Consider the following 22,271-nt stretch of genomic DNA (forward strand, 5'->3'; position numbering starts at 1 on the left):
CATTTAAGAATAACAAGAAAGGGCCCACACCACAGATAATTTAATGCTTAATACTCAATTCCACTGTTCTCAGAAGTTCCATGACTATTTCCTACAAGTTAGCACAGATCCCCTGAGAAGGCAAAAGAGAGCCAAAAGAGAAAATTTTTAAAGGACCAGGAATACAGAATCATTTAGCCTAAAAGATCCTAAGAGCAAGAAGCCAGATGAGGACTGATCTTGAAGATCTTCAATTAAGTCAACTACTTCTTCTTTCCTTATCCTATACATTTCAAACTGTTCAGAGAAAAATATAGTGGGAACTTATAGATATTTAGATATTTATTTGAACTATATTATGTACATATAAATCCACTGTTTTCAGTAGCAGAAAATTATGGACTATAGCCCACCAGCCTCCTCTGGCCATGGGATTCTCCAGTCAAGAATACTAGAGTGGTTTGCTATGCCCTCCTCCAGGGGATCTTCCCAACCTAGGGATCAAGCCCCCATCTCCTGCATTGGCAGGTGGGTTCTTTGCCACTATGCCACCTGGGAAGCCCACCTAGAACAAATCCATTGTTTTCAATAGAAGAACTATACTGTGAAATTTAAGGTCATTGGCTTTAACACTGCTTTAGGAAATATGATGCAAAAAAATAGAGAAATAAAAACTATTTCAAAATATGCATAAAATCTAAAAGTACCTTTATTTTAATATATACCCATGTAATTTTCACTGTTTTCAATCTAAGTAAATATATGTACACACACACACACATATATATATATGATATTGTTATTGTACAGTAAGTACACAGATCAATTACCATTTCAAATAGGCTTCACTCTACCTATGGAGCTTAGGAAGAATCAAGAGTGGTGGTTCCTATTTTGAGATTATGAAAACTGAAGCACAAAGGGGTTAAATGCCTTTCTCACCACAAGGTCACAGAGAGAATCTATGCCAGGGAAAGAAAGAAGGGGCCTCTCCTTCATTGCATACTGTTTTATATGTTAACCATCAGGCACATGCTAAGTCAATGGATGCTGGCACTTTACATAAATATATGATGATGCAGTGCTATATGTAATAAAAATCTGAAGCATGAAATGTGGAAGCAATTCAAGAAAACAGATCTCACTTTTTTGCCTTTGTCAGAGTCAGAATCTGACATGCTCTGATTAAAATTCAACATCTGCAGGCATTTAAAATTAAAATATACAGGTATTCATGTTTTCCTCCTTCCACAGTGTTTTATTGCTGCTTTTTTCATCTTAAATATTAAAAACATTACATTATTTTATTTCATATGTCGAACTTCATGTCTCAGTATATTACACATTGCCCTTTCACCCCTGAGCTCTGGTTCAAATCCAGCTCTTAGCTGGGGAAATAAAAAACATCTGAAATTATTTAGCAGACTCATCTCAAGGCCTAATGGACTACAGTTTACGTTAACTTGACAAACACAACAAACAAACAGATTTGCCACAAATTAAAATGTTTATGTGAAAACATTCGGGAATGAATAGTATATAAAAGCCTCTCAGACAGACCTGAAAGCCGTGCCTTTATTTCACAGAGAATTTGAAACAAAGACAGAGAAAAATCTGGGCTGCACCTGTCCCACCCAAAACAGGTGAATGAAAGATTCAGGTCATAGGAATCCTCCTCCACCATTTTGCAGATGGCGGTGGGGGCTGGGGGGTGGTAGGGGGCGGGTGGGAAAGGTGGGGGTGGGGGGTGGGAATTACAGTTTGGAAGGACTCAAGGGATGGGAGGATAAGAGAAAACAGCCCTAAACTCAATCGTCAGCTGTATCACATTACTCTTTTGTTCTTGCAAAAATTATTTATCGAGGCATGCACTGCACAAAAACACTTTGCTGGGTACTTTTTCATTGGTGCCTTCCAGCAAGTCAGGAAAATCAAGGTAACTTTGTCCAAAGGCAAATCAAAGAAATAAGTCAATTATTCTCTTGAGGGCCAACTTTTATGAACAAGTTTATATTTCATGATTTAAAGACAAAGAGACCATAGGCCATTAATGTAAAATCTGCACCACCACCTGCCACCGCCCCCTGACCCACCCCAGCAGGTGATGATAACTGCCTTCAGAGGCAAGGGGTAAGCAGGCTGGGATGCGCCTGCTGGGGGCTGGGGAGGGCATGCCCCACATAAAGCATTCCTACTTTTTAAAATATGAAGTACCATGTAGTCCAAATAAAATACACGTGCAGGCCACCAACAGGGAATCTCTTCCCTAAGCCCCTCTCGAAGCCCCACAGTTGATGACCAGAGTCACCATCCTGAAGGGTCAGGTCTGTCCCTTTCTCCTCCATCCCCTCTTCCCTCCCCCACTGCCTCATCTTCAAAAGCACGAGAAAACAACTGCACGTACAAAGGGAACAGGTAATTCAAGTCCCTAAGTCAGAAGTTCGGAGTGTACCACAGTCCCTCAGGGATTCTGTTAAAATGCGTGTTCCCTGGCCCGCTCCCAGAGATCCTGATTCTGAAGGTTTGGCATGGGGCCTGGAAGTATGCATTTTTAAGGATTTTCAGATGATGTGGATCACCTGAAAGTTGTTCAAGGGCCACGCTTTGGAGAATACTGTCTATGTTGGAGCCGGGACCCACCTCCTGTTCTCAGTGGATTTATCAAAGACCAATACAGTGGATACACACACCCCTGTCATTTTCATTGCTTCCCTTCCAGTGTCTTTAAGGGCACTGGGGGCTAGAATTATCCTAGACAGAGGATCTGATACAGCTGAGGATAAGAGAGCATTTCAGATGAGATGATGGGGGCCATCCCATGTCTCCCCTAGTGGGTGACTCACAAGCTCACTCAGTTGTCTTCTTGGTAGCACACACCACTGTTTCGTGTTCTCTCGTGGCAGAAGGGCCTTCCTCCCAACCCACCTACAGAGTGTAGACCTGAAATTTGGTTTTAATATTTGCTTAAATTTGGCTTATCTTTGCTTTTAATCCTCCACACAACAGCAACAGAAAGCCTCAGGCACCATTTTTGGATGGTAGAGAACCATTTACAAGGTGTTTAGTGACACTTGGAGAAAGGCCATGGTAAGGGAAATGCTGAATTCAAGTTAGCTCTGAATCAAGACCTTGTAATACTTCATTGATTTGAATTCCAATTTATGATCAGTTTGAAAGGTCTTCCCCAGGTCCTTTCAGCTTCTCAGTAGCACACTCAGAAATACTTGATTCTCTCATACCTTCTAAGTGAAGTTTCTGCCAAGACAGAGCTGCACTCATCTTTCAAATTTGGTAGCATTAACTCTAGTAACATAACTGACATTCCACTTAAGGGAAGGGAAAAAAAATCATAAAAACCTGCTTCACTTAAAATTTGACAAGTCCCTAACAGAGTAACTGGGATGCTCTCTCCAAGCATTTTCAGTCCTGCCTTTGCCATATCTGTCCCTGGAGTGTGTTCATGAACATCTTCAGTTCAGTCAGTTCAGTTAGGGCATCATAAATCCTTCTCTCTTGACACCCAGCCCCCAAACAAGGAATGTGCTGGACAGATGGCATTAATCACTGGGTGCTGATCTGGCTGCTGGGCAGATAAAATACCTTGGCGAGGGGAGAATGGTATGGTTCACTTTGCATCGTCTTCTGCACTGCCTTCGCCATAAGATACCTTATAGTCAAGCCTGGTCAGATGAGAAAAAAAAAAATATTCCCCTCTATTTAGGAATTTCATGGGAACAACCCAAATTCAGTTAATGAACTCACCTCGGTTGCACGTGATTATAGCTAGACAAGAGTGACAGAGGATGGATTTTGTAGTGGGGACTGAAATGGGGATAACTGTGGGGTTTTGCCCCAGTATGCATTATGGTAGGCGCTTTAAAATTGGAAAATTGGTATTTTTCTTATGTTGGACATTACTATATGGGCCAGTTACAATAGGCAGAGGCATTTCACACTTCCTGTGAAGGGTTTTGTTATTAGAAACACCACAGTGGGGTCAAAGGTACACTCTCTTGAAAAAAAGTTTTCAAAAATAAGATAAAAGCAATTTTCTTTGATAAAAGTTAACTCAGATTTACTTACTTAACTGACAAGCCAAACAACAATCATTTATCAAGACTCTGCTATATTTACAGGACTATATGCTAAATTAATAATAGTATAAGACAAAATAAGACCTTTCCATACTTTCCAAAAGCATAAAATCTGTGTAAACAGTCGAGACTGACTTAAGATGAGGAAACAATTATAACTCCAATATCCAGCACTGAGTATGTTTGGCCCATAATAGATATTTAATCTTTTCTTACATGCACAATAAATGAACATTAAAATTTGAGATATAGATTATAAATTCTATAGATCCAATAAGAGATGGTGTTTAAGTGTTAAGAGGCATATTTCAAGCTCCTTTGAACATGGTGCCCAACTCTCAAGAAGCAACTTGGGGAATTATGTCCCACAGAACTTGCTTTGGGAACTCTAGCTCAGACACACTTCATGGGAGATATAGAATTCCTACTGGGTGATGCAAAGAGCAAAGGATTAAATGGGTAGAAATAAGGGGGAAATCCAGGCAGACAGAATAATAGGAAAAAAAAGGCAGATGTAAGAGCTAACCTAGAGCATTGGCATGTCAGGGGGGTGGCCAGGGAAGTTTACCTAAGTGGTTATAACTTAAATCTCTAGAGCATGAATGAACTGGGTTTTTATAATATCCTGGTTGGCCAAATAGCACTTGTTTTAACTAAAATAGTTGGCGAAAGCCTGAGGTAAACTTGTAATGGGACTATAAGCACTTGGATTTATAATCTCTTAGAAAACTAGCAATCCGTTAGACCATATTTGGGGTCCTGAGTATAGACCAGCACGCCTAATAGCTTCCCAGTTGTATCAAAAGCATCTGCACAGACTGTGTTTAGGAGGGGAGGTGGCAGAGGAATATGAAGGAAAGGGGGCAAGTCTTCTTTATATACTTTTCTTCAAAGTAAGAGATAACTCTACAAAGTTTGTGGATCTTGATGGTTTTATTTCTTCACTGATATGTCAACATCTTGTAATATACAATCATTTCTTACATATCCTTCACTTTTCTTTTTTTTCTAAATGAACCTGCAGGAAAAATTCTGATAGTTACCCTTTTTGTCCTGTTTTGAGCAGGCAATAAGCCGTGTCTGCGAAGTGAATCACCTCAACTCCTTATTTCATTTCCTCTTTTGGATTAAAGGGAGTGAACTCGAAGATGGCCTTTCAAACTCTACTTACCCTTCGTACTAAGAGCGCTGCTTTGTTTTGTAATTTATTTTGAAATTGGAGTATAATTGCTTTACAATGTTGTATTCGTTTCTGCTGTACAACAGCGTGGATTGGTCGTAAGTATCCAAATATCCCCTCCCTCTTGTGCCTCCCTCCACCCCATCTCCCCCATCCCGCCCCCTAGCTACTTTTGATGTTGAAACAAGTCCTGTCAGGTGAAGGAAATCCATATCCACCTAAGCCCTCTGCTGAGGACACCGCAACCTGGAGGCAGCCCTTTTTCAGGACTTGCCTATCCAACCAGCACCATCACGACAGCCAATCGCTCTATACTCGTCTGACGTTTTTACAGATATATCTTTTCTACCAGAATGTGAAATGCTTGATTTAGGGGCCAGATGGTTTTCATGTTTGCCTACCTAATCCTATTTCTGAAGGCAAAACCCAGAGGTAGTACGGCCTGGTGTTGAGAACATAGGCTCAGGCCCTGAGCGAGTTGGAATCCTGGCTCAGCCAAGTTACAGGTTGCATGGCCCTTGGAAATTTGCTTATGTTCTCTCTATGCCTCTGTCTCATTACTTATAAAAACAGGATTAAAATGATAGCTATTACACTTTATGATAGGATGTTGTTGTTGTTCAGATGCAAAGTCATGTCCAACTCTTTGCGACCCTAAGGACAGCAGCACATCAGGCTCCTCTGCCCTCCACGACCTCCCAGAGTTTCTCACATCCACTGAGTCAGTGATGCTGTTTGACTATCTCATCCTCTGCCACACCCTTATGATAGGATAAATAAGCATAAAGTACTTAGAACTATGATTAGGTTATTTTTAGGAACCAACACATACTAGGTGTTCAGCAACTGCTTGAATAAAAGAATGTCTATCAAAATAGGGGGTTATATGGGAATCGATTATTATTAATAAAATACATATATAGAATTTGTGGGGAAAACAAAGTTAAATAAGAGAGTCCATGCCAGTATGAAAATTAAAGTCTAAAAGGAAAATTAAGCCAAGAACACGTGCAGTTACAACACCAGACAGAATATGATAAACACTCTGTAAGAAGAAACAAAGTGTAGCAGGAGTTCAGAGGAGAGGAGAGATGATTTCCAACAGAGGGGATCAGTAGAGGCTTCGTGGCTGAGTTGATATATCTTTCAACAGACCAGAGCTGTGTTTACACAGCATCTGTTCCATCATCTCCTCTAGTCCTCTTCCCCCTGGAGATTAGTAGATTAAAAGAAGAAAAATCCTTCTTTACAATACACAGAAATTGAGATTTAGAGAGTCAAATTTGCATCTTGTTTGGGGCTAATCACTTAAATTCCAAGTTCTGTTTTTGAACAACAAGGACAGGGGACAGGTTTTCCCAAAGGGTTGTCTGCTGTTTTGTGCAACCAGAAAACTTTTTCTGCCAAGCACCAGAGGCATATGCATGAGCGTAACACCAGGAGAGCAGCCAAGGCCCCACTTGAGCTGCTTTTATTGTTTGTCTAAAGTGGATGTTTTTCCAAGCAAACTGCATTGTGTTCCAAAAGGAGATCCATCATACTTGTCTTTTTGGTTGCAGAGCAGGAATCAAAATGATGGGCTGATAGGTGCCTGGGCCAAAGGAAAAGATGCTCCAGATCAGAGGCCCCTCCCTTTGCCTGGTCCTTTTTAAGAACAAGAAAATCTGTGGAATGAAAATGTAGCGACTGACCTTGAAGGAACCAATCCCTAGGGTTTGACATTCAGGGAGTTTTGGACACTTGGGAAACCCAACCCAGCCACTGGGAGCTTTCACCCAAACCACATGGAGGGCAGAACCAGTTTACATTTGTCCAGTGAGGTATACTTCTTAAATTCTGGAATGTTAAATCACATTTTGAAAGTCTGGATGCTTCTAGGGTATATAGCCCAGATTCCTGACCCCAGCAAATATATGCACTCCTAACTGCATCAAGACTATTGTTAAGTATTTTCTGAACATTAATACCATAAATTCCTTAATATTTGACACAAAATATATATCTATCCTTAAAAATTCATGTTTTTGTGGCTTTTCAAAGAAGCCTATATTTGAAATTATGATCCTTGCTTTTCGATGTCTCAACACACTAAACTGGTTTCAAATTACTAAATCTGAGTCAAGTGCAGAATTCTAAGACACTAACCTAGTACAACTCTCTAAAGAATATGTCCAGGATCTTCGTGTGCCTATTTTTTTTCATTTTTTATATCTAGTCTGCCTATAAGTTTTGTCAAACCTTCTACAGTCTTATTTTTCTTTGTCTCTGTGTTTTTAATCCCCAAACCAAAACCCCAGTAAGTTATTCAAATAACTGCCTAACCTGTCTTCCAGCAAAAGCTTTTCCAGCAAAAGAGCCATTCTAAATCATATATCCAGTAAAAACAAAAATTTGTAGCAACAAATGGGGAGCTATTGTTCCCTCCCCCATTTGCTGTGCCTTAGGAATCAGGGCGCTTCCCTGATAGCTTAGTTGATAAAGAATCCACCTGCAATGCAGGAGACCCTGGTTGAATTCCTGGGTTGGGAAGATCCACTGTAGAAGGGATAGGCTGCCCACTCCAGCACTCTTGGGCTTCCCTGGTGGCTCAGCTGGTAAAGCAAACACCTGCAATGCGGGAACCTGGATTCAATCCCTGTGTTGGGAAAGATCCCCTGACCTACTCCAGTAGTCAGGCCTAGAGAATTCTATGAACTTTATAGTCCAGGCAGTCACAGAGACTCAGAAACAACTGAATGACTTTCACTTTCACTTTAGAAATCAGAATGCCTTCTACAGAAAGGCTTAATAGCTAGGGAGGTCAGTTTGCAGAGGCTATCTCAGACTTCCAACAGTATCTCAGGACAAGTCACAATGCCATTCTTTCCCACAGGCACACTCTCCATGAGTTGGCCAACCCCTGCCTCCTGCATACCCATAATGCATACTTATCTGCTGGGTGACCTTTCACTGTCACGTCCTCCTTCACCATTGGTCCAACACAGCTTAGCCTGATACCTCCTCTTGCCAATTCCTCTAAACCCAGCCCTCTACCAAACTTCATCATTGCATCCTGTGGGCTTCTCTTAATCCACAATCCACTGTTCACTTTTCTCAAGTTGTTTCCTTTATCTCATGCTGATTTCCTTAGCTGACATCATTTCTCCCACAGTTCACAGATGAGGCCACTGCTACTTGTTCGGTTCAGTTCAGTTCAGTCCCTCAGTCGTGTCCGACTCTTTGTGACCCCATGGACTGCAGTACACCAGGCTTTCCTGTCCATCACCAACTCCCAGAGTTTACTCAAACTCACGTCCATAGAGTTGGTGATGCCATCCAACCAGCTCATCCTCTGTCGTCCCCTTCTCCTCCCACCTTCAGTCTTTCCCAGCATCAGGGTCTTGTCCAGTGAGTCAGTTCTTCACATCAGGTGGCCAAAGTATTGGAGTTTCAGCTTCAGCATCAGTCCTTCCAATGAATATTCAGGACTGATCTCCTTTAGGATGGACTGCTTGGATGTCCTTGCTGTCGAAGGGACTCTCAAGAGTTTTCTCCAACACCGCAGTTCAAAGCATCATTTTTTTTTTTGGTGCTCAGCTTTCTTTATAGTCCAACTCTCACATCCATACATAACTACTGGAAAAACCATAACTTTGACTAGATAGACCTTTGTTGGCAAAATAACATCTGCTTCTACTTGTAGTCTATTCCAGTTCTCTCTACCTCTATGTCTACAGCTTTAGACCATGATTTGATTCCACAATCATACAGCAAACTCTTACTGAAGTCTATGCTGTCCATTTATACCACCCCCTTCACTAATTTAAGATTTCTCCCCAAAACTCCAAATAGGCACCTAAGTTTTCTTCTTCATTGTATTCAAGGTCATTGACCTCGATGATTTTAACACCTACACCCGGGACTTTACTCATTCTTCTTAACCCTTCTGTTACTCGACACAGCTGACTCAAACCTCCTTAAATCCAAGTCCTCCTTTACTCTCATGGCACTCAAAATATTGCCACTTCTACTCTAGATTCTTCTCTAGGTCCTCTTTAGTCACTCATTCGTGTCTGACTCTTTGCAACCCATGGATGGTAGCCCACCAAGGTCTTCTGTCCATGGGATTTCCCAGGCAAAAATACTGGATTGGGTTGCCATTTCTTTCTCCAGGGAATCTTCCCAACCCAGGGATCGAACCCAGGTCTCTTGCATTGCAGGCAGATGCTTTACTGTTTGAGCCACCGGGGTAGCCCCCTCTTTCTTCTCTGTTCCATAAACTGATGTGTCCTCCAAGATTCCGTTCTTTACTTTTTTAATTTTTGCACTCTAGAAATCTCATCTGCTGCTTAATTCTACATGGATAAATCTATAATTCTTACACCTTTACAAGGCTTAATGGTCATATTCAACTGCTTAATGGCCCACTCCCATCCAGATGTATTTTTGGCATCTCAGTATGTCATCAAGTCCTTTCTTCCTCCTGATTTCTCTATTTCCATTATTTTTTCAAACATTTTCCCAGTCATACAAGTTTAAAACCTAAGAATCATTACATTTACCTCCCTTGCCAAATCTATTAACTCCTGTTAGCTGTTTTCTTGTTTTACCTTTCAACTAGTCTTTTTTCTTTAATTCATGTCCCTATAAAGTAAATATCATTGTCTCCATTTTATGAATACAACTTTAGAGGTTAAGTATTTCCCAGTGTTACAAATCTGGTAAGTTTTTGAGACAGGGCTAAAATTCAGGTCAATCTAAGGCCAGAACCTGGATTTTTTCTGCTCATTAAACATTCTCTCCCCAAACAGATAACACTGTTAAACAAAATAAGAATAATATAAAATATGTGCAATTAGCAATAAAGGGTTCTATACCTCAACATAATAAAAGCTATATATGATAAACCCACAGCAAACATTATCCTCAATGGTGAAAAATTGAAAGCATTTTCCCTAAAATGAGGAACAAGACAAGGGTGCCCACTCTCACCACTACTATTCAACATAGTTTCAGAAGTTTTAGCCACAACAATCAGAGAAGAAAAAGAAATAAAAGGAATCCAAATTGGAAAAGAAGAAGTAGAATTCTCACTGTTTGCAGATGACATGATCCTCTACATAGAAAACCCTAAAGACATCACCAGAAAATTACTAGAGCTAATCAATGAATATAGAAAAGTTGCAGGATATAAAATTAATACACATAAATCCCTTGCATTCTTATACGTTAACAATGAGAAAACAGAGAAATCAAGGAAACAATCCCATTCACCATTGCAATTAAAAGAATAAAATACTTAGGAATAAGTTTACCTAAAGAAACAAAAGACCTATATATAGAAAACTATAAAACACTGATGAAAGAAATCAAAGATGACACAAATTGATGGAGAAATACACCATGTTCGTGGATCAGAAGAATCAATATAGTGAAAATGAGTTTACTACACAAAGCAGTCTGTAGATTCAAGGCAATCCTTATCAAGTTATAAATGGTATTTTTCCAGAACTAGAACAAATAATTTCAGTTTGTATGGAAACACAAAAAATCTCGAATAGCCAAAGCAATCTTCAGAAAGAAAAATGGAACAGGAGGAATCAACCTGCCTGACTTCAGACTATACTACAAAGCTATAGTCATCAAGACAATATGCTACTGGCACAAAGACAGAAATATAGATCAATGGAACAAAATAGAAAGCCCAGAGATAAATTCACACACCTATGGACACCTTATTGTTGACAAAGGAGGCAAAAATATACAATGGGGAAAAGACAATCTCTTTAACAAGTGGTGCTTGGAAAACTGGTCAACCACCTGTAAAAGAATGAAACTAGAACACCTTCTAACACCACATACACAAATAAACTCAAAATGGATTAAAGATCTAAATATAAGACCAGAAACTATAAAATTCTTAGAGGAAAACATAGAACACTCTCTGACATAAATCACAGCAAGATCCTCTCTAACCCACCTCCCAGACTAAGGGAAATAAAAGCAAAAATAAATAAAGGGGCCCTAAATAAACTGAAAAGCTTTTGCACAATGAAGGAAACTATAAGCGAGGTGAAAAGACAACCTTCAGAATGGGAGAAAATAATAGCAAACAAAGCAACTGACAAAAAATTAATCTCAAAAATATACAAGCAGCTCACGCAGCTCAATACCAGAAAAGTAAACGACTCAATCAAAAAATGGGCTAAAGACTGAACAGACATTTCTCCAAAGACATACAGATGGCTAACAAACACATGAAAAGATGCTCAGAGAAATGCAAATCAAACCACAGTGAGGTACCATCTCACACTGGTCAGAATGGCTGCTATCAAAAAGTCTATGTACAATAAATTCTGGAGAGGGTGTGGAAAAAAGGGAACCCTCTTACACTGTTGGTGGGAATGCAAACTAGTACAGCCACTATGGAGAACAGTGCAATGATTCCTTAAAAACTGGAAATAGAACTGCCATACAACCCAGCAGTCCCACTGTTGGGCATACACACCAAGGAAACCAGAATTGAAAGAGACACATGTACCCCCATGTTCATCGCATCACTGTTTGCAATAGCTAGGACATGGAAGCAACCTAGATGTCCATCAGCAGATGAATGGATAAGAAAGTTGTGGTACATGTACACAATAGAATATTACTCAACTATTTAAAAGAATGCATTTGAATCAGTTCTAATGAGGTGAATGAATCTGGAGCCTATTATACAGAGTGAAGAAAGTCACAAAGAAAAACATCAATACAGTCTATTAACACATATGTATGGAATTTAGAAAGATGGTAATGATGACCCTATATGTGAGACAGCAAAACAGACAAAAAGAACAGGCTTTTGGACTCCTGGGAGAAAGCAAGGGTGGGATGATTTGAGAGAATGGCATTGAAACATGTATATTACCCTATGCGAAACAGATGACTAGTCCAACTTCAATGTATGAAACAAGGCACTCAAAGTCAGTGAACTGGGACAACCCAGAGGGATGGGATGGGGAAAGAGGTGGGAGGGGGGTTCAGGATGGGGGAACACATGGCACCTGTGGCTGATTCATATCAACGTATGGCAAAAAACACCACAATATTGTAGAGTAATTCAATTCAGTTCAGTTTGGTCGCTCAGTCATGTCCGACTCTTTGCAACCCCGTGAACCACAGCACGCCAGGCCTCCCTGTCCATCACCAACTCCCAGAGTCCACCCAAACCCATGTCCATTGAGTCAGTGATGCCATTCAACCATCTCATCCTCTGTCGTACCCTTCTCCTCCTGCCCTCAATCTTTCCCAGCATCAGGGTCTTTTCAAATGAGTCAGCTCTTTGCATCAGGTGGCCAAAGTATTGGACTTTAAGCTTCAACATCAGTCCTTCCAATGAACACCCAGGACTGATCTCCTTTAAGATGGACTGATTGGATCTCCTTGCAGTCCAAGGGACTCTCAAGAGTCTTCTCCAACACCACAGTTGAAAAGCATCAATTCTTCAGCGCTCAGCTTTCTTTATAGTTCAACTCTCACATCCATACATGACCACTGGAAAAACCATAGCCTTGACTAGACGGACCTTTGTTGACAAAGTAATGTCTCTGCTTTTTAATATGCTATCTAGGTTGGTCATAACTTTCCTTTCAAGGAGTGTCTTTTAATTTTATGACTACAGTCACCATCTGCAGTGATTTTGGAGCCCAGAAAAATTAAGCCAGCCACTGTTTCCACTGTTTCCCCATCTATTTGCCATGAAGTGATGGGACCGCATGCCATGATCCTAGTTTTCTGAATGTTGAGCTTTAAGCCAACTTTTTACTCTCCTCTTTCACTTTTATCACAAGGATCTTTAGTTCTTTTTCACTTTCTGCCATAAGGGTGGTGTCATCTGCATATCTGAGGTTATTGATATTTCTCTCTGCAATCTTGATTCCAGCTTGCGCTTCCTCCAGCACAGAGTTTCTCATGATGTACTCTGCATAGAAGTTAAATAAAAAGGGTGATAATATACAGCCTTGACATACTTCTTTTCCTATTTGGAACCAGTCTGTTGTTCCATGTCCAGTCCTAATTGTTGCTTTCTGACCTACATACAGATTTCTCAAGAGGAAGATCAGATGGTCTAGTATTCCCATCTCTTTCAGAATTTTCCACAGTTTATTGTCATCCACACAGTCAAAGGCTTTAGCATAGTCAAGCAGAAATAGATGATTTTCTGGAACTCTCTTACTTTTTCGATGATCCAGTGGATGTTGTCAATTTGATCTCTGGTTCCTCTGCCTTTTCTAAAACCAGCTGGAACATCTGGAAGTTCATGGTTCACCTATTGCTAAAGCCTGGCTTGGAGAGTGTTGAGCATTACTTTACTAATGTGTGAGATGAGTGCAATTGTGCAATAGTTTGAGCATTCTTTGGCATTGCCTTTCTTTGGGACTGGAATGAAAACTGACCTTTTCCAGTGGCCTGCTGTGAGTGGCCACTGCTGAGTTTTCCAAATTTGTTGCCATATTGAGTGCAGCACTTTCACAGCATCATCTTTTAGGAGTTGAAATAGTTCAACTGGAATTCCATCACCTCCACTAGCTTTGTTTGTAGTGATGCTTCCTAAGGCCCACTTGACTTCACATTCCAGGATGTCTAGCACTAGGTGAGTGATCACACAATCATGATTATCTGGGTTGTGAAGATCTTTTTTGTACAGTTCTTCTATGTATTCTTGCCACATCTTCCTAATGTCTTCTGCCTCTGTTAGGTCCCTACCATTTCTGTCCTTTATTGAGCCCATCTTTGCATGAAAATTTCCCTTGGTATCTCTAATTTTCTTGAAGAGATCTCTAGTCTTTCCCATTCTATTTTTTTCCTCTATTTCTTTGCATTGATCGCTGAGGAAGGCTTTCTTATCTCTCCTTGCTATTCTTTGCAATTCTGCATTCAAATGGGTATATCTTTCCTTTTCTCCTTTTTTTTTTTTTTTTTTTTTTTTTTTTTTGCTTCTCTTCTATTCACAGCTATTTGTAAGGCCTCCTCAGACAGCCATTTTGCTTTTTTGTGTTTCTTTTTCTTGGGGATGGTCTTGATCCCTGTCTCCTGTACAATATCATGAACCTCCGTCTATAGTTCATCAGGCTCTCTATCAGATCTAGTCCCTTAAATCTACTTCTCACTTCCACTGTATAATCGTAAGGGCTACAGGTCATTGGATCGCCAAGAGTCAGACACTACTGAAGTGACTTAGCATATTCATTGTATAGACCCAAGCATACAGTTAGGTTTAACAAGCATTCATTGAATATACCCTAAGTTCCTTTTGACTAATAAAATGATTGACAGGTGATATCTGACTACATTCTATGAATTGAGCATCTAATCTCCAAAGTATTTACAAATAAATAGACCCGACATAAATAAAATTAGTTACACACGTGTGTGAAAAGTATAACCTAATTTAATAACATAAATATCACTAATATACATATCTTCTATCCTCTTCCCAAACCTCAGGGAAAAACCTTAGCCTGAATCCTTGGCACCCTATCTCATCATCTCTTTCCAAGTTAGATGACCGTTCTGTATTCTGCAATGACCTTTAGGTCTTTTTTCAGCCCTCAGCTTCCATCAACATCACATTCCTATAGCCATCCTCCTTAATTATCGTTATAAATCTACTTCCCCTTCTTTTCTGAGCCAATAAACTTTCCATTTTCTTCTCTGTTCAGTTGAAGTGCCTATCAACTACCAATCCCAATTTATCAGCTTCTTTCTTCTCCCCACAGCTTCTGCTTTGTGTTAGTCAACCTCCTTCGTAGTCCAATTGAACCCTCCTTTAACCATTCATATATACTGTTTCCTCTGGACCTCTTCTACAATAATTTACCCAGTTTCACTTCTCAAATCAAAGGCCAAAAATTCCTCTTCCTCCACAAAGTCCTCCAGACTTAAATACAAAAGGAGATAATGTTTTTCCCTCACTCTGATAATCTGTTCAAACATCCATTCACCCAATACCAGGAGAAATTCATCTAAATATTGGTTTTTTTAGGCTTACCACTTCATTCTTACACCATTACTTATTTGTTGTACTCTACATCTGTCCTGTTTTGAAATTATCTGAGGAGACTATAATCTTAGACAGTTGGCATCTGAAGCATCATTTCTTCACCAGTACCTCCTAATTCTATAAGACACAAAGTCATCCTCAGAGATAAATATTTCTTTCTGCCAACTTCTTAGTAGGAACTTGGGGTGTAGATATGATGGTAGACTTTATAGAAAGAAGAGATGGCATGCGGTAATGTTTGAATATACTGAATATGCTGAATGATTATAAGGCAAAATTTCCCCTCAAATCTCTTATAAAAGAGGCACCTTATATGGAATATTTGCCAAGTATCACACAATGGGGACGCTTTCTCAATTACTTTATTCTAAACAACAAATGCCACTGGATGGAGACTCATTAGACTGAAACAGGCTCAATCAGTGCTAGCTTTAGAAGTCTGCAGAAGTCATCTGATATGAACAGGATTTTAAAAAGAAAAAATTACCACAGATTTAGTCATTATTCCTGGATGTTTGACAATTCTGCATGTTGGCTCTCAAGTTAATGAGACTTTCAAGGTTCACTTAAGTGGTTCTATTGTAGGGACCACAGGGTGATTTTTTTAAAAATCCCAATACTATGCAAATGGGTACATGTGGCTGGAATAAAATTTGCAGTACTGCATTTAAGATTCAGATTCAAAACATGAAATCAAAATGATGGCAACAGACTCTAGGAAACTACACTATGTGATTTGAAAAAATAACTCTACTGGTGACAAAGGCTCTGTTACATCTTGACTGTCGCCAAGGTTCATGTGAAGAGTTCAAATAAAAATTATGTCACATGTGAACTCAAGAAGTTGGTTCTCAAATAATGTATCTTTACATTTAAGATGTGATGGTAAGTATATATGTGAGATTAAGTTATTAAGTCAAATATCACAAGTAAACATCTAATAAGTAATAAACTAATAAGTAAATATCATAAGTAAGAAGAATATCCATTACATGAGTCAAAAGGCTTATTTATTTGGAGATTACATCATGAAAAGAAGAGTGTCTCATCATATATTGAGGCTGGCCTTAAGCAGGTGTCATGGGTGCATGAGTGTGTATAATGTAGGTGGAGGTAGAAGATTTGGATGGACAGACAACTGGCTGAGGGACTGGCTCAGGAAAAAAGAAGAAAGATAGATTTTCTTACCATTTCACAGCAAGGTCACTAGTGTGTCTGGTACAAAGAAAGATTGGGACACTCTGGTCTAGAGGACAAGAATGAATTCACTTTAGCTCGTTTTGTTCTATTCCCAGAACTGTCAGTGCTCATGGAATATCATTCATTGACAGGATGTGCCATGAGGCTATTTACTGCAGCATCTTTCTCATTTGTTACATAACACAAAAGAATGGAATCTGAAAAAGACAAGAGGTGGAGACATGTTCAGCCTAAGATAATGGTGCGTGCTCCACCTTTAACCTTCTCTGTAAACTGTCCTAGGTATTTGTTTAAACCTACTGTTGGACTTTTTCTAGCTAAAAAGGCCTCCTTTTGTTGAGCGATTTCAATGTATAGTCACATTTTGAATGGTTGCCAGCTAAAATTCTTGCATTAGGTTCCATGGCTGTCTGTTCCACCAAGACAAATAAGAACTGGCCCATCCCCTCATTGGAGCGCATTGTTCATGGTGCTGAGCAGTGATTTTCCATATCAGACTGTCTTTGCATTCACCCCAGGAGGAAGGGTGAGCCTGGTTTATAGAGTTCTCATTTCTCACAAAGCAGCAACATCTGGAGGGCTGAGCAGTTTGTTGGCAGGTCCAGCCCGAAGGAATTCAGCTACAGTTCCGATTGGCTCTTATCAGTAGGTGTCACTAAAGACAGATTCAGAGACAGAAAAATAAATAGGCCAATTAAATAATGCCAAGAACAGACTATTTTATGGCCATCTCTCCTCTTTTTATTGTTATTCCAACTGCAGAAGTTTCAAGATTTCAAATTATCCTCTGGCTTCTTTTTTTTTTTCCCTGCTGCTAATGAATATTTTTCCATTTTCCAAGTGCCTTCCTTCAGAGAGTGGGACATTTAATTAATAAATTTAGTTTTTTGTGCCTGATGTAGTGGATTAGCAAAATGAAAACAGATGAAGGAGATTAACACTTTATTGCAATGAAGCCACAGCCGCTGTCTTACTGAACACAGACTGATGAATGCTTCGCCAGCTCCTTTCTCTCTGTGATATGAGACACTCAGCACACGGAGAGAGCAAGATAGCTCAGCCCACCCCAACCACATCTGTGTGTCCCCAGAGGACACAAGCACGGGAACTCCGGTGCGAGACCACACATTTCTGAGCGGGTCAGGAGGGGAGCTCCCAGGCCTCTTTCCTGGAGAGGGGCCAGACTTGCTCACAGTGGCCACCAAGCTCACTGGCTTCACTGGTGACTGAGGCTTTCCCACCTGCAAAGAGATAAGCCCAGTGGGGATCTCAAAATTTGATCTCTAAAGCCAAGCAACATCACATATATGGAGAGAGAACAGTTTTCTGATATTTGAGTTAGCAGATACCTCATATATATTCATCCATAGTTAGCTGAGAAAAAGAAGTTGGGTAACATTGAAATGGATGAATTTTATTTGCAAAATGGACTGTGAACAATATCAGAGCCAGAAAAATGTCTAGCATGTTGTGCTGAGTAGGTACACAGACAATGATGGTTAAATGAATTAGCTATCTTCTAACATAGAACATCAGTAAACTGTTCTAACGGGTCTCATATATGACTTCTGCCACCCCTATGTACACTAAATTTGCATACACTTTGGTGGCTGTGTTCATTCTTTCTGGGTTCAGGAAACTTCCAACTACATAATGTTGGTAGAATCTTAGGTTTGAAGACCAAACCAGCTGACTTTTAATTCCAAGATACTTACAATAATACTGGAGTGGGTTGTCATGCTCTTCTCCAAAAAATAAATAATAGCTAATTATAATAATAACAGCTGTCACTTACTGAGTACTTTGTGCCACACTAAGTTCTATATGTTATTTCATGTAATCCCATCATAGTCTTACAAGATAAATATGATTATTATCCCTGTTTCATATGAGAAAACTGGGACTTAATCTCTTTAGGTTACTTGCTTAAGGGGACACAGAAAATTGTAGAATCAAGTTTAAAACAGATTTGTCTGACACAAACCTGTTCTCTTAATCAAATACTTCACAGCCCTCTCGTCTAATATGGAATTACTATTAGTAAATCTTAATAAAGGGAATGGAGGGTACACTTGGGAGAGGGGAAAATGGAGCATAAAAGAAAATGCTGCTGCTGCTAAGTCGCTTCAGTCGTGTCCGACTCTGTGCGACCCCATAGATGGCAGCCCACCAGGCTCCCCCGTCCCTGGGATTCTCCAGGCAAGAACACTGGAGTGGGTTGCAATTTCCTTCTCCAGTGCATGAAAGTGAAAAGTGAAAGTGAAGTCGCTCAGTCATGTCCAACTCTTTGTGACCCCATGGACTGCAGCTTACCAGGTTCCTCTGCCCATGGGGTTTTCCAGGCAAGAGTACCGGAGTGGGGTGCCATTGCCTTCTCCGAAAAGAAAATGAGCGAAGGTTAAATCTACACTGTGGGATTTATTACTAGGATGTTGGTGTTTAATATATGCTGGGCAAAAAAAAAAAAAAAGGTATTGCATGTTTCCATGGATGGGAATTATTTATATTCACAGCACTGTCATCTAATCTCTAAGCTCAACAATGAATGACTAGTGGTCCTAATTTTTACCATGAACATTCTTCCCTGGCATCGTTATGCAATTTTAGACTCCCAAGCCCAACATACATGATGTCATTTTCATTTACTGGATATAATTACTAATTATACAGGCCATAAATTCACATTCTTGTAGAATGATCTCCAAGAAAAATGGTTCTGTGAATTGACAGTTACACACCAGAGCTAGAACCCACTGGCCCAGGTTCCTCTGTATAGAACCCACCGCGACCTCTACAACAAGAATGTCAAATCCAACCTTGCACTCCTAATTCAGATTAAAAATTTCAAACTTAAAGGTACATATACTCATCTTTAAAAAACTTACAAAGGTATTACTTACATATTTTAACAGATTTCATCCTGTTTCATTATGTTAACAGATTTCATTATGTTCAATTCAGGATCCTTCACTCCAGTAGTAGCCATAGAAGCCATGGAAACAGGATAATCTAGCATAGGCAAATAGCAAAGTGCTGCAAGATGGTGCCAGAGTGTAGAAGAAAAACATGTAGGTGCTTTACGGTCACACAGATCTGGATTCAAACCCAGAACCCATCTCTCAATAGCTGCGTGAACTTCAAGTCTTTTTGAGAATTAAATGAGATACGTATGTGAAGCAACTAGCACCATGCCTGCTACAAAGTAAGTATCCAAAATATGAGTTAACTCTTAAAAGCACTTCTAGTATCTATTTCTTTTGATTACTTTCTATTATATTTGAAAGTTCGTATTTCCAGAAACTCACTTTCCAAAATGATAGGTATGCATACTTTAATATCAAAAGGAAAGAAATACTTGTTTTTAAAAGAAATTGATAAAAATCAATGACTTTTCAGAAAGGCATTTACTTATGATCAACTATTAAACTAACCATCCAAAAAGGCAGAGCCTCAAATATACTCATGAGAAATGGTGGAGCTCAGGCCTCCACTTTCTAGTAGACTACCTTCTGTCATAATTCTCTACATGTGGTAACTAACACAAAATACATCTATTTAAATACCTGCATTTAAAATGCATTTTTGAGCAGTCACACAAAAATTATGAATCTACATGAAGCTGCAAAGTTGTACCAATCTGTCTTCCCAGTTGCATGATCTGAACAACATAGATTATTATTGCTTACCTACCACAGCTATAAGTGGTCCTAAACATTAGGCAAGTAGCTTCTTTAGTTGATGAGACTTGAAACTCACCTATAAGAGTAATTTGTGCCTATAGTAAAAACCAATAATTTGTAAAAAGAATTATTGCTATATTAGAAATCAAGATGTTCTCAGATGAAAGAAAACCAAAAGAATCTGTTGCCAGGATACCTAACATAAGTTAATGACTGAAGAAAGTTTTTGAACTGAAAGGAAATGATAAAAATAAGAACCTACAACAGTAAGAAGGAAGAAATAGAGTAAGCAAAAATATGGGTAAATATAATAAACTTTTCATCTTGAGTTTTCTAAGTCATGTTCAATAATGATAGCAAAAATTACAACACTGACTGATGTAGTTCTAAATATATTAGGAGTAAATACTTAAGACAATTATATTATCGATATAAATAGAGTAAAGGGAGGTAATGTTTCTGTACTTTATTCAAACTTGTAAGATGTCAACAGCAGTAGGCTTTGATGATAAGTTATGCATATAACTTATAAACTATATAGCTATAACTTCACAAACCTTAAAACTTTTAGGAAAAAAAATAGGAAAAATCTTCAGAACATAGCCCCAGGCAAAGCATTTAAAGCATAACCTGTGAAAGGAAAAATAGATAAATTGGACTTCATCAAAGATAAAAAATTTTTGCTCTGCTTGAGACCCTGTTAAGAGAAGGAAAAGACAAGCTATAAACTGGGATGAAATATTTGTAAATCACTTATCCAACAAAGGATTAGTATCTAGAAAATATAAAGAACTCTCAAAACTCAACAGTAAAAAAAGTCCAGTTACAAAATGGGCAAATGATATTAACAAAGAATATACAGATGACAAATGAGAAAATAAAAAGATATTCAACTTCATTAGCCATTATGGAAATACACACTAAAACCACAATAAGATATCACTACACATATATCAGAATAGCTAATATAAGAAATAATGACAACACCCAACACAGACAGGCTGTATAACTCAATGTTACTATTGACAGAAAAGGACAATGGTACAGCCACTTTGGAAAACAGTCTGGCAGTTTCTTATAAAGCTAAACATGCAACTACCATATGACCTGGAAGTTATACTCCTGAGTATTTATCCCTGAAAAACAAAAACTATGCTCACACACACCTGTACATAAATGTTCATAGAAGCTTAGTCACAAAAAACCGGAAACAACCCAGATGTCTTTCACCTGGTGAATGACTAGACAAACTATGGTCTATCTATACCATGGAATATTGTTGTTTAGTTGCTAAGTTGCTAAGTGTTTGACTCTTTTGTGACCCCATGGACTGTAGCCTGCCAGGCTCCTCTGTCCATGAAACTTTCCAGGCAAGAATACTGGAGTGGGTTGCCATTCTCTTCTCCAGGGGATCTTCCCAAACCAGGGATTGAACCCACACCCCCAGCATTGGCAGGCAGATTCTTGAGCACTGAGCCACCAAGGGAACTCACCAAAGAATACTAGTCACCAATAAAAAAGAACAGACTACTAATACATCAAAATAACTTGACTCAATGTCCAGAAAATTATTCTCAGTGGAAAAAAAAAAAAAAGCTAATCCCCTCAAATTATGTATTGTGTGTTTATTTATATAACAGTTTCAAAAGGACAAAATTCGTAGCCTAGGACAGCACAGCAATGGGCAAGGAGCATCCCGATCAGTCCATCACCTTCCAGTGTCTCCAGGGCCAGATCTTCACTGCGGCCCTTTCTCTGGATGCAAAGCAAAACACAGGCACCTCTGCCTGACACACATTCCTCATATTTCCTGGTGTATAAGGTTCCCTGAAGATCCAGGTGGGGCCTTCTGGGCTGCTTAGCTGGAGCAATGACTGAAAGTTCCTATTGCTCCTCATCCTCACCAGCATTTGGTATTATCAGTGTTCTGGACATTGGCCATTCCTACAGAAGCTTATGGATCAGCCCCTCTTGCCAGGAAGCCTACACAAACCTCTAGACCAGCCTCACCCACCAGAGGGCAGACACCAGAAGCAAGGAAACTATAATTCTGCAGGCTGCAGAAGCGAGTCTCCAAACACAGGTCAGAAACTATCCTGGGACCAGCTGGT

This window comes from Bubalus kerabau, chromosome 10 (assembly GCF_029407905.1).
Source record: "Bubalus kerabau isolate K-KA32 ecotype Philippines breed swamp buffalo chromosome 10, PCC_UOA_SB_1v2, whole genome shotgun sequence".
In the NCBI taxonomy this organism is placed as follows: domain Eukaryota; kingdom Metazoa; phylum Chordata; class Mammalia; order Artiodactyla; family Bovidae; genus Bubalus; species Bubalus kerabau.